Below are 15,672 nucleotides of genomic sequence, written 5' to 3' on the forward strand. Positions count from 1 at the left end.
TCAACAAACACATTACTTTGGTGAATTAATTTAAAAAAGGACTTATTTCGGTCCAAGTTTCCGAACTCAGGGTATATTCTACGTTTAGGGGTTTGTTTTAAGTTTTTGTTTTTTCTCTTCTTTCCTCTCTGCTGCTCGTTCTCTTGTATGTCCATTTTGTTTCGAGTCTGGGATATCTTATGTCTTAAAAGAGTTCTGTTTATAGCTCTTTTCTTTTGGTGTTTTTATGATATATAGGACTTGTATATAATACCTATAGGAGCCTATGTTGATATACTATATATATGTTGATGAATGAATAATTCTCTACATTATGTATTCTAGTAGTAGTATAGAAGTATCCTGGTGTTTCCTTATTATTATTCCTTGATAAGAGAATTTAAACCCCTAAGCAAATTCATGTTGTCTCTGTGTTATGTCATGTGACTGGTTTTTGGCTACTTATTAAGTGTTGAGAAGAAGTTATTCAAAAAGACTAAAGTCTGATGGTAAATGCATTTGCTTGTATATACTGTGATGTTCAATTATTTAAGGCATAATACATAAACATGTCCTTTAACTTGAACTCAAATCGCATCTATGACTTTTAACTTGACCTCAAATCGCCTCTATGATCTTAAATTTTGGGTGTCTGCTTAACTTTTAACTTGACCTCAAATAGCATCTCTATGATTTTAAATTTTGGGTGTTTACAAACAGACACTTAAACTTGTATAAAGTTGAACAAGTAGACACACATAACCTATGTGGCTTAATACACGTATGATGTCTGTCATGTAGAACAAGAATTGGCCTCGTAGGATGCCACATAGGACATATGTGTCTACAAGTTTAAGTGTTTACTTGTATAGAACCAAAGTTGGAGATGCCATTATTTAATGATGAATAATTCTTTCAAATTCCTGAAGTAATGAATGCATAAAGTTGTAACCTAAAGAATGCGAAAGAAATCTAACTGAAATCTATATCTATAGATTATTAAAAGGAGAGGATAAAGCCTCCACATTAAGCCAAGTGGCAGTTTCATAATAAGCCACTTGGCAGTTTGTAATTGGTTCATAAGAAATTTTAAAAATATTTAAGTAAAAACAATAGATAACTTTAATAAAATTCAAAATTCAAAAGTTAAAACTGCAAATCAGTTTGTATACCAAATCCAGAAACAATTGCGTTTACTTTTTATATTCTCCAAGTGCTCTTTTTCTGATGATTTTTTTTTTTTTTGGTCTCATGCACAGCATTCTCTCACATGAGAGAACTGCTTCTCTTTCATTTCTTGCCTAATCTCTTCAGGACATTATTTATTTAATTTCCAAATCTCATGGTTGTTGAAAAATAATACACCCAGTTCAAATTCTGTTTTGGTATTTTTCTTTGAGACAGCCTCGATCATAGAAAAGTCCCCAAGGCCGGAGATAATCTCCCAAAGATTGTTGACAACACTGACAAGAAGAAGAACTGGGCAAAAGAACAGCAAAATCTGCATCTTTTATTTGCTGAAGAAAGTTCGTCTCGACATCGATATCTCCAGCAAAGCGCCATGGGTATTTTATTAGTCTAACTAATGGTTATGTGGCTTTTGTTCTGAAGCAGAAATAGGTGTTAGCAAAGCAGATCATTAACTGATTTTGTTTATATACGGTGTGGTGCTATGTGGATTTCAAGTACATGTGTTACTGCCAACATATAATTGAAGTATAATAAAGTGTTTCATTTGTTGGTCTTTTGAAGCTTCATACTGATAAATAATGGTTTTATTCATGACTCTGAGTTTCAATATCATCATATTTCCTCTCATGACTCTGAGTTTCAATATCCTCATGTTTCTCTGTTCTCCATAAATCACACCTTATTCTCAATTTAAATAAATAAAATATGACTAAAAATTTTATTTTTTTTTAGAAAAACATTTATGAAATTTCTCGATCCATCTTTCTGTTTCACTTGCTCGTGCCCAATAATAAGGTTTTATACACTATTATGAAGTTTTACATGGTGTTTTCAAGAGAAACGGAAAATGGCCTTGATGTGCAATAGTGTGAATGAGAACATTGTTATCTTGGTGTATTATTATCTATTAAAATTGTTTTCACATCATAATTTATATATACCTTACAGTTGTCAATACAATTTGTTTTAACCTTGATCTGTCTATATTTCTAATATTAATTTTTTTTAATTTATAGTGACCTTTGTCTTAAGTTAGTTATAATTTTGACATCGAAATTGTTTTCATAAGATGGAGCAACAAAAATAGACACATAACCTCTGAGTTGCTCCACTTTGAATCGATATAGAATTTGACAGTTCTGTTTGGGTCGAAAGTAAGCAATCATCTCGTTTTTTTTTTGGCGTCTCAATAGCAAAGGTTCTCACAGGGTGGGACATTCATATTGGAGTGCAGGGATTATGCTGAAAAGTCCTTATTCTTCTCACGTCGACAACAGATGCTCATTTTCAAAAGGGATGGATCAAAAATCTATGTCGCAATTCCACCAGAAGTGATGGATCCTTCCACCAGAAGCCATGAAAGATACGACAGGTATTCTACGAAGCACATCAACAAGAGTTTGGAATTTGCTGAATATTAGCAGTATTGTCATAGGGATGCGTTACTTAATATGGCAGGCAATGTTTATCATAGCAGATGCTACAATAATTCGTTTGCCCATTTTGTTGCTTGCACTTGGTTCATTTTTGTCGAATTTGTTCGACTGATGCAACTATATTGATGTGTTGTTTATGACTAAAATATAGGCTATGAAAACTTTAAGCCTGAGTGACAATCTATTCGAGCAACATTGAATTTGGGTGAAACTTTTTCCTTTAGTTCATTCATATTCTTCTTCGTTTGTCATTCCCATTGTTTGTCCTGATAGTGGCATATTATTAATTGTTCTGTAATTGATGTTTGGAGCTTCATTTCATGTTTCAGAATATATGGGTCCTATGATAAAATTGAAGGACACTTAGTAATTTTACAAATCATAAATGTCTTGATGAAGAGTATGAAATCATTTGGTATTGGTGGTAAGCAGACTGAAGCGTAATAATAAGGTGGAAACTACGCATCATAACTTGGTAAGCATTTCACGCATATTTTATTATTCATGACACTTAGTAATGTGTGATACAAATATTAGTCTGTGCAAATACCTAAGGATGGTTCTGATCGTGTTTGAAGCATACGTGGGCCAGAGCAAATTGAACTTGCAGGAATTCAATTGTGAAAAAAGTTGCCTTCCATGTATTTTGCCTTAGTTTTAGGAACAAAATTTGATGGGTTAACTAGAAGAATTGGATTCACCTATTCTCTTCGTCACATGGATTTATCTGTAGTGATATCACATGATTGTGCCTCTTTGATTTCAACGCTTCCTCTTTCTAAGAACCTCAATCATAATCTTCAAGTATTTTTTCTATTTCTATTAGTCCTATTTTTTGTGATTAATTGTAGAATTTAAATGCATTTTATTTTTCCTCCGGCGTTTAAAGTATTGTAAGCAGATATTTAAATTATCTTTATAATGCCTACGTTGCCACGTGGGTGGTCATAAACCATAGTGCAATGTGGCATCTATTCTATATAAGATCTCACCAGGCAATGACAGTCCAGTTGGTAATGCGGGAGATGCTGTCATGGCGCGATGACTTTAGTCTGCTATATTGCGGCATTTGGCCTCTAATAGTGTGGATCGATATCTGCTTCCGCACCTGATAATGACCTTACTTCATGATATAATGTGTTTTTTCTATTTTATACATGATGAAGACTGTACTTTTCTGTTTAAATCTTTTATACAGAACTCTCCCTTTGCAATAATGGAAATTTAATCGCCCCATGCCTCTCGAATGCTGAACAATCGGCCTCTTCGCTGAAATGGAGCAAATATCAATACCTTTTTCCCACACACAAGGTATTTTCTTTGTCAAATTTGATTAAACCATTTTGGAGTTAGTCATTTATCCATGCCAAGTGCGATTTACGAGTTAGTCATTTATCCATGCCAAGTGCAATTTATTTGATCTTCTTTCATGGTTCACCCTCTAAGAAATATTACATTTTTATTTTTGCCTCTCAACTCAAACAGAATGTAAAATAGATGTCCTAATTGTAAATCTTCATCAAAATTAATATACATGCTTGGAGTGTGAAGTTTTATGCATCAGTATAGTAATTATGGTAATATGAGTTGGTGACTAGGAGGTTCTGTAAAATTCATTTAGCTTCCATGCTGTACGATATTTTGTTAATTATATGATTACGAATGTATCTTGCATTTTCTTGCCCATACTTTTGGATCTTTCTAATGTTTTATGGAATATCATTTACTTTATTTTATGGAAAAATTACAGAAATTAGCATTCTTAAAACTATAATTACAATAAATAGCAACATTTTTTCAAAATTACAACTTATAGCAAAAGTAGCAATATTTTACCCACTTCATAGTAATAGAAGAATATGTATTTTTCAGTTGTGCATATGTATTTATGAGTAATACATATATATTTGTATATGTATTTATATAGCAACATTTTACTTAAATACAAATATAATTTACTATTTCTCGTAATTATGAATCTGTTGCTATAAAAGTTATAATTAAAGCTACAGAATTGCTATTTCTGAAATTTTTGATACAATATGTTGTTGCTTCAGGATATGCACCTCATACATTGAAAAGTTCAAGTGATGAATACTACCAATATAGATCGTCTCCGTACATTTACCTAGAGGTATCCTTTTTTTATCTTGATTCTCTCTTCTTATGATTGAAAAATAACCACGAACGGAAATAATATGAGGACTCCAACAAAGTTATAAGTAAATAAAGAAATCTTTATTTGTTTTTTTTCTGTAGTAACGAAGCAATGGGATGACTCAAAGAGGATGAAGACGACAAAAGCTCTCACAAGTAATGTTTTGATGAGGATAATTGCATAGATTGAGTTACACATTATTAACACGGTCATTTTTTCTCTTTTCTTAAATATGGAGTCTTAACTTATTAGTTTGTTTATTAATTATATCTTCACTAATTTTCTTATTTGCTTTAATCTTTTAGTAATTTTTTTTTCTTTTGAAATTGATGTGGTACATTTATTCTTGTGTTTTTCATTTCTCGAGAAATTATTCTCTGTTCACTCACTTAAGTTTAAACTATTTAGTAATGACATTTGACAATTATTTAATAATTTCCTTTGGTCAAACGTATAATTTTTTTACTAAGTACACTACATTGAAAAGAATGATATCAATTGAATTCTTTTTACAACGAATATAAGTTATTATTTAAATAAGCCACGTAAATATTTACTATTATTATAGAAAAAATGTTCTGTTTTTTCACCTTAAACTATAAATGAAATTATTGAGACACACCCGAACTTTACGAGGGTTCTATTACCCACTGGACTAATTAAAATCAATTTTTTTGCAACCTTAGTGACTACGTGACACATATGTAGCACATAAGTGTGCCTACGTAGACCTTCAGTATTTTAATTCACTGATATGCCATGTATGCACCACATAAGCACTAAGGTTGTAAAAAATACGGTTTTAATTAGTCTACTGGTAATAGGACCCTCCTAAATTTGGGTATATCTCAGCAATTTCGTTTACAGTTCAAGATGGAAATAATGCATTTACTCATTATTATAATTTCTTAATATTCCGCGCAACGCACGAGTATAATACTAGTTTTATGTAATAAAAGAAGTAATTTTGACTATTTTTCAAATATTTTCTTGATTCATCAAATTTCTACTCTACAATAGCGATGTACTCTGAAATTTTATAAAGTATGAATTTAACAGGATAAAGTATACGCAGATTAATAGAGATTTGATAGATTTTTATAGAGAAAGGGATGATGGAAACAGAGGCGGAATCCCTCGGTTTGTTTTGATGATCAACTACGACGTGTATAGATGATTGGCGATCAATATATATCAATCTGGTCTTTTCTTGCTGCTTCAATAAATATCATGCCTTTCTTATACAACTTTATAATTTGTAGAAGGGTAAAGACTCAAATATGCCGCTGAACTATCAGAAATGACTCATTTATGTCATCCGTTAAAAGTTGAACTCATTTATGCCATCGCCGTTACAAAACTGACTCATGCATGCCATTACTTTTTAACAGCCGGTTTTTAAAAACAGTCTTGCCACGTGGCAACTTATTAGAGGGCCACGTCTTTTAAAAAAAAAAATTCTTTTAAATTTATTTTTGATCCATTAAAAAGAATCCATCCAATTTTTTGATTCATTAAAAATTAATTTGATGTATGTTTTTAAAATTTGATTAATTTTTCATGATCAAACAAATATTTAAAGAATTTTTTTTTTGTAAATCTACTATTAAAATTTATAACCAAACGCTATTCTAATTAAGCATATAGTATGTCTTAACATACATGAAATATTTTGTCAGCCGAATGTAAGTAACTTTTTAGTTATTTTTTTTTTTTATCAAGCATAGAATGGCATCATCAACATCAGGGGCGGCTCAAGCAAATTTATGGCCTAAGGCAAAAATCAAACGGAGGCCTTGCGTTTTATTTTTTTATATAAATTTTTTCTTTTTTCTATAAATAGTATTTAATATATTTCTTAAAATTTGTAATTTATTATTACTAAACAAAAATAGACTCCTCAAATTTTGGGGTCTTAGGCGGCCACCTTTTCTCCTAAAGGGTTAAATCGCCCCTAATCAACATTCAACATTTGTACGTAACACTTTATGCATCATCATTTATCATTGCAAAAACAGGAATGCGACAACATGCCAACATATATAGTATACGTAGAGTTGGCAAAATGAAAAGCTAATTATTAATACAACAACAACAACAAACCCAGTGTATTCCCATCTAGTGGGGTCTGGGGGGTAAGATGTACGCAGTCCATACCTCTACCTCTGATGAAGTAGAAAGGCTGTTTTCGAAAGACCCCCGGCTCAAGGCACGAGATACCACACAAACACATAGTAAAGCACAGAAGCAGATTACATAACATAAATACGGCACCCATAAGTATTATAAAACAGAGGAAAGCACGCAGATTCGTAATAAAACATGGAACACGGAATACGGAATCATAACAGGAATAAAACCCCCACCAAGTAATTCCCTACACTAGCGACCCAAACTGGCCCTAATCCTCTGCCGTAATTCGCGTCTTCCAGACCTTCCTATCTAGGGTCATGTCCTCGGTGAGCTGTAACTGTTCCATGTCCCGCCTAATCACCTCACCCCAATACTTCTTCGGCCTACCCCTACCCCGCCTAAAACCATCCAACGCTAGCCTCTCATACCTACGGACCGGGGCATCCATGCCCCTCCTCTTCACGTGTCCGAACCATCTCAATCGTGCTTCCCGCATCTTGCACTCCACTGAAGTCACACCAACCTTCTCCCGGATAGTCTCATTCCGAACTCTATCCCCTCTAGTCAGTCCACACATCCAGCGCAACATCCGCATTTCTGCCACCTTCATTTTTTGGATGTGGGAGTTCTTAACTGGCCAACACTCCGCTCCATACAGTTTCAACTGAAAAATGACAAAAGCTTTAGTTAACGTGAATCTTTTAAGAAAATAAAAAAATAAAGTGATAAAAAGTGTGGAGTGTATACTCTCTCCGTTCCCTTTTAGTTACTCGCCCGTCAAATAAAGTAGTTATTTTATTATAATATATTTATTAAATGATGTTTACTATTGTATTTGAAATTAATTTGAAGAAAAAAATAATTAATATTAAAGGTAAAATATGAAAACAATCTTAATATGTCAAAAATGACAAAGAACGAATCAAACGAGAATGTTTTAAGAATATATTCATGAAAAATTAATCAAATTTTAAAAGCATAGATCAAAATAATTTTTAATGGATCAAAAAGTTGCGTGGATTCTTTTTAATGGATAAAAAAAATTTTTTTTTTTTAAAAAAAATTTAAAAATAAAATAAAAAATAATGTGACCCTCTAATAAGCTGCCACGTGGCAAAACTGTTTTCAAAAATCATTTATTAAAAAGTAATGGCATGGATGGGCCGGTTTTATAACGGCGATGGCATGAATGAGCCCAACTTTTAACGGACGACATAAATGAATCATTTGTGATAGTTCAGTGATATATTTGAGCCTTTTCCCTTTTTAGAATCAGACAAATCATTGTTTCATCTTTGTTTCTACAATTTAGGTGGTCATTTACCCTTTAATTTTTATAACCCCTTTATCTAGACTTACGTCTTCTATGCAGCACCTGCACAATTTATTGAAGGAAACAAGTACAATGTTATTTTTTGGTTGAATCAAAGAATACGTTCCAATCATCAGCCAGCATTGGCTGCCTTTTTGACCGTCTTGTCAAGGAATAAAGTTCAAAGTTAGTATATGTTATAGATCTCAAATCCAGGTGCATAGATTGTTCCAGACATGTTGTACATGACTGTTAAATTAGTGTGACAATAAGCAACTACTACTATTGCTAGGCCTAGAAGTTGCTTGCATCAACCATCGACTTTGAAGGCCAATATATTTAGCTGTCTGTCTGTACTATAATATGCTAAGCCCCTTTTATTATTCATTGAACATTACTGTAACCATTGACTTTTTGTAACATTTGGATCCAGTCCATATAACATTAAACATGAGCTTTGCTGAGCAATAACTGATATTAATCTTTCCTTAGAGAGAAGAAGCCCTTCCTCCTCCCAACCTTTTTGCTGATATTAACCTTTTCTTCTTAATTAGAGCTGTCATTTGTAGTTCTCGGCATGGATCGGTATTGACAAAGCAGCCCAACACTAGATTAAGCGGCTATGTTTGGAATCCGGGTAGACAAATAGAGACTTATGGGTGAAAAATAGACTTATGCTGATTGTTGAGTAAAGAATTTGATTCCTCCCATCTCCATTATTAGAGTCTAAGTTTCTCGTCTCCCCTCTTGTTATCTTCTTCAATAATCCTCTTTGTTTTACCGGTTCATAGTTCTGCAATTACATTGTTATTTTCATTTTCCCATTGTAATTTCGAGTCTAGTGATTATAATATAAGAATATTTCTATTGTGAAATTGGAGTTGTTACATCTCTCCTACTGCAAACTCCGGTCTCTATCAGGTGCTATATACATTTCAATGAGCATTTTTTTTTAATCTCACCTTTATATCTGAAAGTCTTATCATTTATTTTGTTGATCTTATCGTTTCATAATTCTATTAATTTTAGTTATCAGCTATTTTTCTCATCATTGAATCAGAAATCGGAGTCTGGAGATACAAAACGGCAAAAGAAGACTACTCTTCACCCTTGCTTCATTGTAAGACAAACTTTTAATACCTTTCTTTCTTTCTTTCCAAAATCTTTATTTTGGTTTCACTTGCAATTTGAAAGTCATGTGTTCTCATTTTGCTAGGACAGATATGACATGAATCTATTGTTTTTGACCTCGATAACAAGTACTATCAATTGACTTTGTTGTGAAAATCATTTTTCTAAAACTAACTGTATTATCATATTCTCCACTAATTTGATCAACTAAAAAAACATTCTACCTTGCATTTGACTTTGTGATTTACCAAAAGTAAAGATCCATTTTGTCTGACCTCCAAATTGGTTAAATTGATTTTATTCTAGAGATAAGCATTCAGTATCTCCTCGGATTATGGCCAAAGTTGCCACGACACACCCCAACTTTACATGGGTCCTATTACCCCGAACTCAATTTTAGCATAATTTGTCACCCTTTTGTGCTAATATGGTACCTTTATTAGATAAAAATGAGGGTCACATTACAGGAGTCACGTCAGTTAAAAAAGTGTCATATCAGCTAAAAAGGGTGACAAAAATATACTAAAATTGAGTTCGGGGATAGGGAGTGGGGGTGGTAATAGGGCCTGTGAAGCTGGAGTATGTCGTACTTTACTCTTTATTCTAATATCTTGCTGATATGTTATATCCGAAAACTTTCGAGTATTACATGGTGTTCTTTTTCTTTTAGTTTATTCCAGGATCTTTTTTATCTCACCTGCTTAGAGTTCTAATTCTCTTTGTCATCCATTTTCCTTCTCCATTTAGGTTTGGATCACAAATAGGAGATTCAAAAGAGGGGGTTGGGGGGAAGAAGGCAAAGGCACGCTTAGATCGTGAACCAAATGAATCCATTTTGCATTTACCTTAGTAACCGTAATGAAATTTAGTGTCATCGCCTAAGTAACATTTACAATAAATAGTTAGAAATAGGAGGTTTGTCAAATTTGCTATAGCCAAAATGATAGCATAATACATAAATATATATGACCCTAAACTTGATATCAAATTATAGCATTGACCTTAAAATTTGATAGTGCACAAATAAAACCTTTAACTATTCAAAACCTGAACAAATATGACCTCCAATTTTGCAACCTCTATGCATGTAACTCCCTTGCGCCTGCGTGAATATGTAATTCAATCATACGGTGCTACATCATTAAAAGGGCTGACTTGGACGAACTTTTTTCTTTCAATTAAAACACGTTGTTTTGCTTCTATAAGTTAAAACAACGTCGTTTTGCTGCTTCTTCTTCTTCTTACTATTATTATTATTATTATTATTCTACAACTATTTCTACATATTACGTACTATTGTTTCTATCAATATACTACTACCACTATGACTAATAATAATTATAATTATAATTATTATTATTATTAATAATAATAATAATAACAACAACAATATTTTAATAAAATTTTCATCTTAATAACGTTTTATTAATAACGTTAATTTAATATACTACTACTGTCCTTAATAGCGTTTTATTAATAACATTTTAATAACGTTAATTTAATAATGTTTTAATAAAGTTAATTTAATAATGTTAATTTAATAACGTTTTATTAAAACTACAATTTTTTTATTTATTATTAGTATAGTTTCATCTTTGAACTGAAAATAATGAAAAAATAGTAGTGAAAAGTCATTTAAATATATAAAAAGGAATTAGTAAGGGCAGTAATAGTCATTTTACCTTTTTTTTTTTTCACTGTTGAAACGTTCAAATTTTTAGCCCTACGCGCCCAATTTTGCGTGTACAACACGCGTTTTGCCACATAGGATCAAAGGTTATATTTGTTCAGATTTTGAATAGTTAAAGTTAGTATTTATATATTTACGTGCTATGCCTAGAGAAAATGTAATCTTTTAACAAGCAGTATTGCTTTTTCTAACAGTAAATACTGAAAGACAAAAGAAAAGAAAGTTGCCCGTAATTAATGAAACTAATATTCCAAGAGTTGGTGAACTTGCAGGAATTTTCTATGGATCAAAATGACATTGAGGATACGTTAGATCGTCTAAGAAGGATCAAGAGTGGAAGCTATCGGAATAGCTTCAATGTTGATCAACTTGAGACACTTGAAATGGAGCTAAGATTTTTGAGAACCTTTACCAAGTACGATCGTGTTCTTTTACCCGATTCTTTTGTCATAATCACAAAGAAGGACAAATTGATTGTGGAAATGCTTCACTCAGTTTTTGACGGAATTCCAGATGAATGCAAAGCTAGCCGTAATCTGGAAAGGCTCGTATCGCATTTGCTGGAATTCGTTGAAGATGGTACCAGTTCAAGGTTCAATTACGAGCTGAATGATTCCCATCTGTCAGAATATATGGATTTCCTCTGCATGAATTTCAATGATGCAGCGAAGTATCTGGACAAGCCTGACCCTCTTTTCAGGAGAAAATGAGGTTTCTGACATACTTATATGGTACAGAGATGAATGGTTGTGTTGACCATGAGAAGTTGAAAGGGTTCCAGACCCGAATTCGATTTGTGGTTGACAATGTGGGGCAGTTCTGTTTTGCTCTTTGGATTAATGAGGATGGAGATGATGCATCTAATATCGAGGGTAAGCCTCCTTATCTACTATGCCTTGTTATGCCAGTGGAACTGGAAATGAACTACATTTTTCTTGGTGACCTAAAAGCTTCAAAGCCTACTCAATCAATAACTTTCATGGACATGAGATTACCACCAGAATTTTCACATCATCTCATAAAGCAAAAGCTTAAGAACTCCCATTCTGATGTTTCTGCTCAAGTCATTGATGCAGCGATAGAGTTCTTGCTGGTTTTTCTTGGTGATGCACCATGTCATGTTATTCATGGTACGATGCTGAATGAGGTCATGGAAAAGGCAGGATCTCTTGTGGGTGATATTCTATGTGCAATCCAAAAGCTTCTTCCAAGCACTATAATCAAAGATGACGCTAGCGAGATAAATCTTTGTTCGATACAAATATTTGAGAAAGTTGAAAATCTAAAGGCACTATTGGAGGAGTAACTACAAATCCTTAACATTCATTCCATCTCAGTTTCCCACAGTTGGTGGTTTGAGCTTTCTGGATTCTCTTTCAAGGAAATTGAATGAGATATCGAAATCTGAAAGAGGTTTAGGTTTCATGATGAAGCCTCATATAGTTTTATTAGAGAGAGAGCTCTCATCTCTAACGTCCATTTTCAAAGATGTTGTGAAGGTGCACCATGAAGATGAAATTCTTAAAGATCTTCAGAGGTGTACTATCAATTTGGCATATGAAGCTGAGGTAGCCATTGACTGTATTCTTTCTAGATATAATGCTCTTTTGCATCTTTTTTGCTCACTTCCAACAATCTTAAAAGAGATCAAGAATATTAGTGTGGAGGTGAAAGAGAAGTGGTCAGATAACCTTGCTCTTAAGCCCTGCTCTATGGTTGAGCCATCCAAGCGTCAGCCAATTCAACATAGCGATCTTATGTATGATGAGGAAATTGTGGGTTTCCATAATGACATGAAAAGAATAATTCAGCATCTAATTCAAGGAGCAAATGAGCTAGATGTCGTCCCAATTGTAGGCATGGGGGGACAAGGGAAAACAACTTGTGCTAGGAAGGTGTATAATAGCGACGCCATTGTTTCTCATTTTGATGTTCGAGCATGGTGCATCATTTCCCAAACATATAACCGAAGAGAGCTATTGCAGGAGATTTTTAGTCAAGTTACAGGTTCAAAGGACAAGGGAGATAAGGATGACATCCTTGCTGACGAGTTGAGGAAAAGCCTAATGAAAAAGAGATATCTCATTGTATTGGATGATATGTGGGATTGTATGACATGGGATAACTTAAGACTTTGTTTCCCTGATGGTGGAAACAGAAGCAGAATTCTAGTAACAACTCGACTTGAGAAAGTGGGTGAACATGTCAAGCGCCATACTGATCTTTATTTCCTTCCATTCCTCACACCAGATGAGAGCTCCAAATTGTTGCAGAAAAAAGTGTTTCAAAGGGAAGATTGCCCGCCCGAACTACATGATGTGAGTCAAGAAGTTGCAAAAAGATGCAAAGGGCTGCCCCTAGTGATTATTTTGGTAGCTGGGATAATCAAAAGGAAGAAAATGGAAGCCTCTTGGTGGCATGAGGTTAAAAATTCTCTACTTTCCTATCTTGGTGAGTCTGAAGGATATGGTCTATCAACTATGAAGTTAAGTTATGATAACTTACCTGATCACTTACGACCGTGCCTTCTTTATATGGGGATGTTTCTGGAGGATGCGAGAATTCCAGTGTCTAAACTGATAAGTTTATGGATAGCGGAAGGCTTCGTGTAGAACATTGAGTCCGGGAGGTTGGAAGAGGCAGCTGAAGAATACTTGATGGATCTCATTAGAAGTAACGTGGTAATGGTTTCAAGGACAAGATATAATGGTCAAGTCAAAGACTGCCAGGTTCATGATGTAGTGCTTCACTTTTGCTTGGAAAAGAGTAGAGAAGAAAAATTTATGCTGGCAGTGAAAGGTCAATTTCAACCTTTGGATTGGAACTAAAGTCGAGTGAGCGTCAACTTCACTGATGAGCTTTCCAAGTGTGCATATCTGGACTCCAAAGTACTAAATCCTCTCCACAAACACTTGAGGTCGCTGATAACGACCAATCGAGGAAGAATATCTGAATGGAATCTGATGAGACTTCTTAAGGTCTTGGAGTTGAGTTCTCTTGATGTGAATTATTTTTCGTTAGCTACATTGAAACCACTAATTCACCTGAAGTACCTTGCAGTTAGCACACGTGAAGTTGATTTTCATGCAGATCCATATCTGCCCAATCTTGAAACTCTAATTGTGAAGTATTTCATCAGGCGTTCGGTGTTACCAGCAATTTTTTGGAAGTTTGAAAAATTAAGGCATGTTGAGATTAATAATGCTGTTTTTGATTTGGAAAACAATAAGCAGATGATCTTTGAAGAGTCCTCCAAATTGGAAAACTTGAGGGTATTAAGGAAAGTATATTTTCAAACTGATCAATCTGATAGCGTGGATGTGCTATTACGGAGGTGTCCTAATCTTCAAGAACTTGACATCTCTATTGGGGCCAATGACAATTCTGCAGAGTTTTGTCCCAAATTGGAGTGTTTTACCCAGCTTCAAATATTCCGCCTTTCCTTTCAGTGGCCCCAAATTGTTTCTGAGTTACACTTGCCTTCAAACTTAATGAAGTTGGTACAAGAAAAGACTCACATAGAAAGTGCCATTTCCATCGTCGGGGAACTACTATGTCTGGAGTATCTCCAATTAAGGAGTCCGTATTTTTCTCGAAACAAAGAGTGGTGCCTTAGAGATATCACGTTCCATAAACTCAAGTACTTAAAACTGGTGGGGTTAAGCATCTGCCTTGGAGGAATCCTTTCCCAAGCTTGAAACACTTGTTATAAAAGGGTGTTACAAGCTCGAGGAGATCCCCCTAAGCTTTGCAGATATTCCAACACTGAAACAGATAAAATTGATTAACTGCAACAATAAATCTCTGGAGGCTTCAGCTGTGAAAATTAAGGAAGAAGTCGCAGATATTGAAGGATGTGACCGTATTGACTTCACTATCGGAGTAAGTAGAAACAAACACCTATGTTCTGCTTTGCAGATATTCCAACACTGAAACAGATAAAATTGATTAACTGCAACAATAAATCTCTGGAGGCTTCAGCTGTGAAAATTAAGGAAGAAGTCGCAGATATTGAAGGATGTGACCGTATTGACTTCACTATCGGAGTAAGTAGAAACAAACACCTATGTTCTGCTTTTGAATTTCTACGTGCATCTAATGTGCAAACAATATCTTGAATACAGGATAGCGGGAAAATCTAAAGTAGCTGTGAGTCAAGCACATGCTTGCTTGTAACAACGACATGGTATCCTTTTAGTTTTTTCTTGTTCCTTGTTTTATTTATTCAATTTTTTTCCTTCTTTCTCTTTAATTTTTCCATGTTGATCCCAAACTAACAAGGTTCTGTTTGAATTTGACAATTACTTAGACAACAACAGCAAAAGCACAGGCAGGGTGGACGGATTTCTTTCCAAGCTAATTGTTGTCGCCAAGCTGATGTCGATTGTGCAGCTAGCCGAAAAACTAGTACTGGTTGCTAAGTTTGTTTTGATTGATCAACAGGGACACATGCCCTCTTTTTCTGTACGTTATAGATGATTGGAGACCTATATATATATCAGGGCTTTTCACCGTGATTTCTTCTTGCTCCCTATATTAACATCATATCTTTCTTATTCAGCTTTATGATTTTAGTACCAGATAAATCATTGTTTCATTCTTGTTTGTATGATTTTGGTGGTTGTTTACTCCATTAGTTTCT

At 34.0% G+C, this 15,672-nt stretch overlaps 1 long non-coding RNA gene and 1 pseudogene across 3 annotated transcripts; both read left to right on the top strand.

The window, feature by feature from the left end:
- Nucleotides 1-1,125: 1,125 nt before the first annotated feature.
- On the top strand, nucleotides 1,126-5,149 carry LOC107847045. Of its 3 annotated transcripts, none has more exons than XR_007047199.1 (5): nucleotides 1,126-1,544; nucleotides 2,364-3,081; nucleotides 3,805-3,917; nucleotides 4,664-4,740; nucleotides 4,866-5,149. It is a non-coding gene; the product is annotated as an uncharacterized LOC107847045 (long non-coding RNA). The 3 variants fall into 3 exon arrangements; XR_007047201.1 differs by having other exon boundaries at nucleotides 2,364-2,542; XR_007047200.1 differs by having other exon boundaries at nucleotides 2,405-3,081.
- Nucleotides 5,150-8,298: 3,149 nt separating this feature from the next.
- LOC107848437 lies at nucleotides 8,299-15,610 on the top strand (annotated as a pseudogene).
- Nucleotides 15,611-15,672: the final 62 nt, after the last annotated feature.

The sequence above is a fragment of the Capsicum annuum genome, chromosome 11 (genome assembly GCF_002878395.1).
Source record: "Capsicum annuum cultivar UCD-10X-F1 chromosome 11, UCD10Xv1.1, whole genome shotgun sequence".
NCBI lineage: Eukaryota > Viridiplantae > Streptophyta > Magnoliopsida > Solanales > Solanaceae > Capsicum > Capsicum annuum.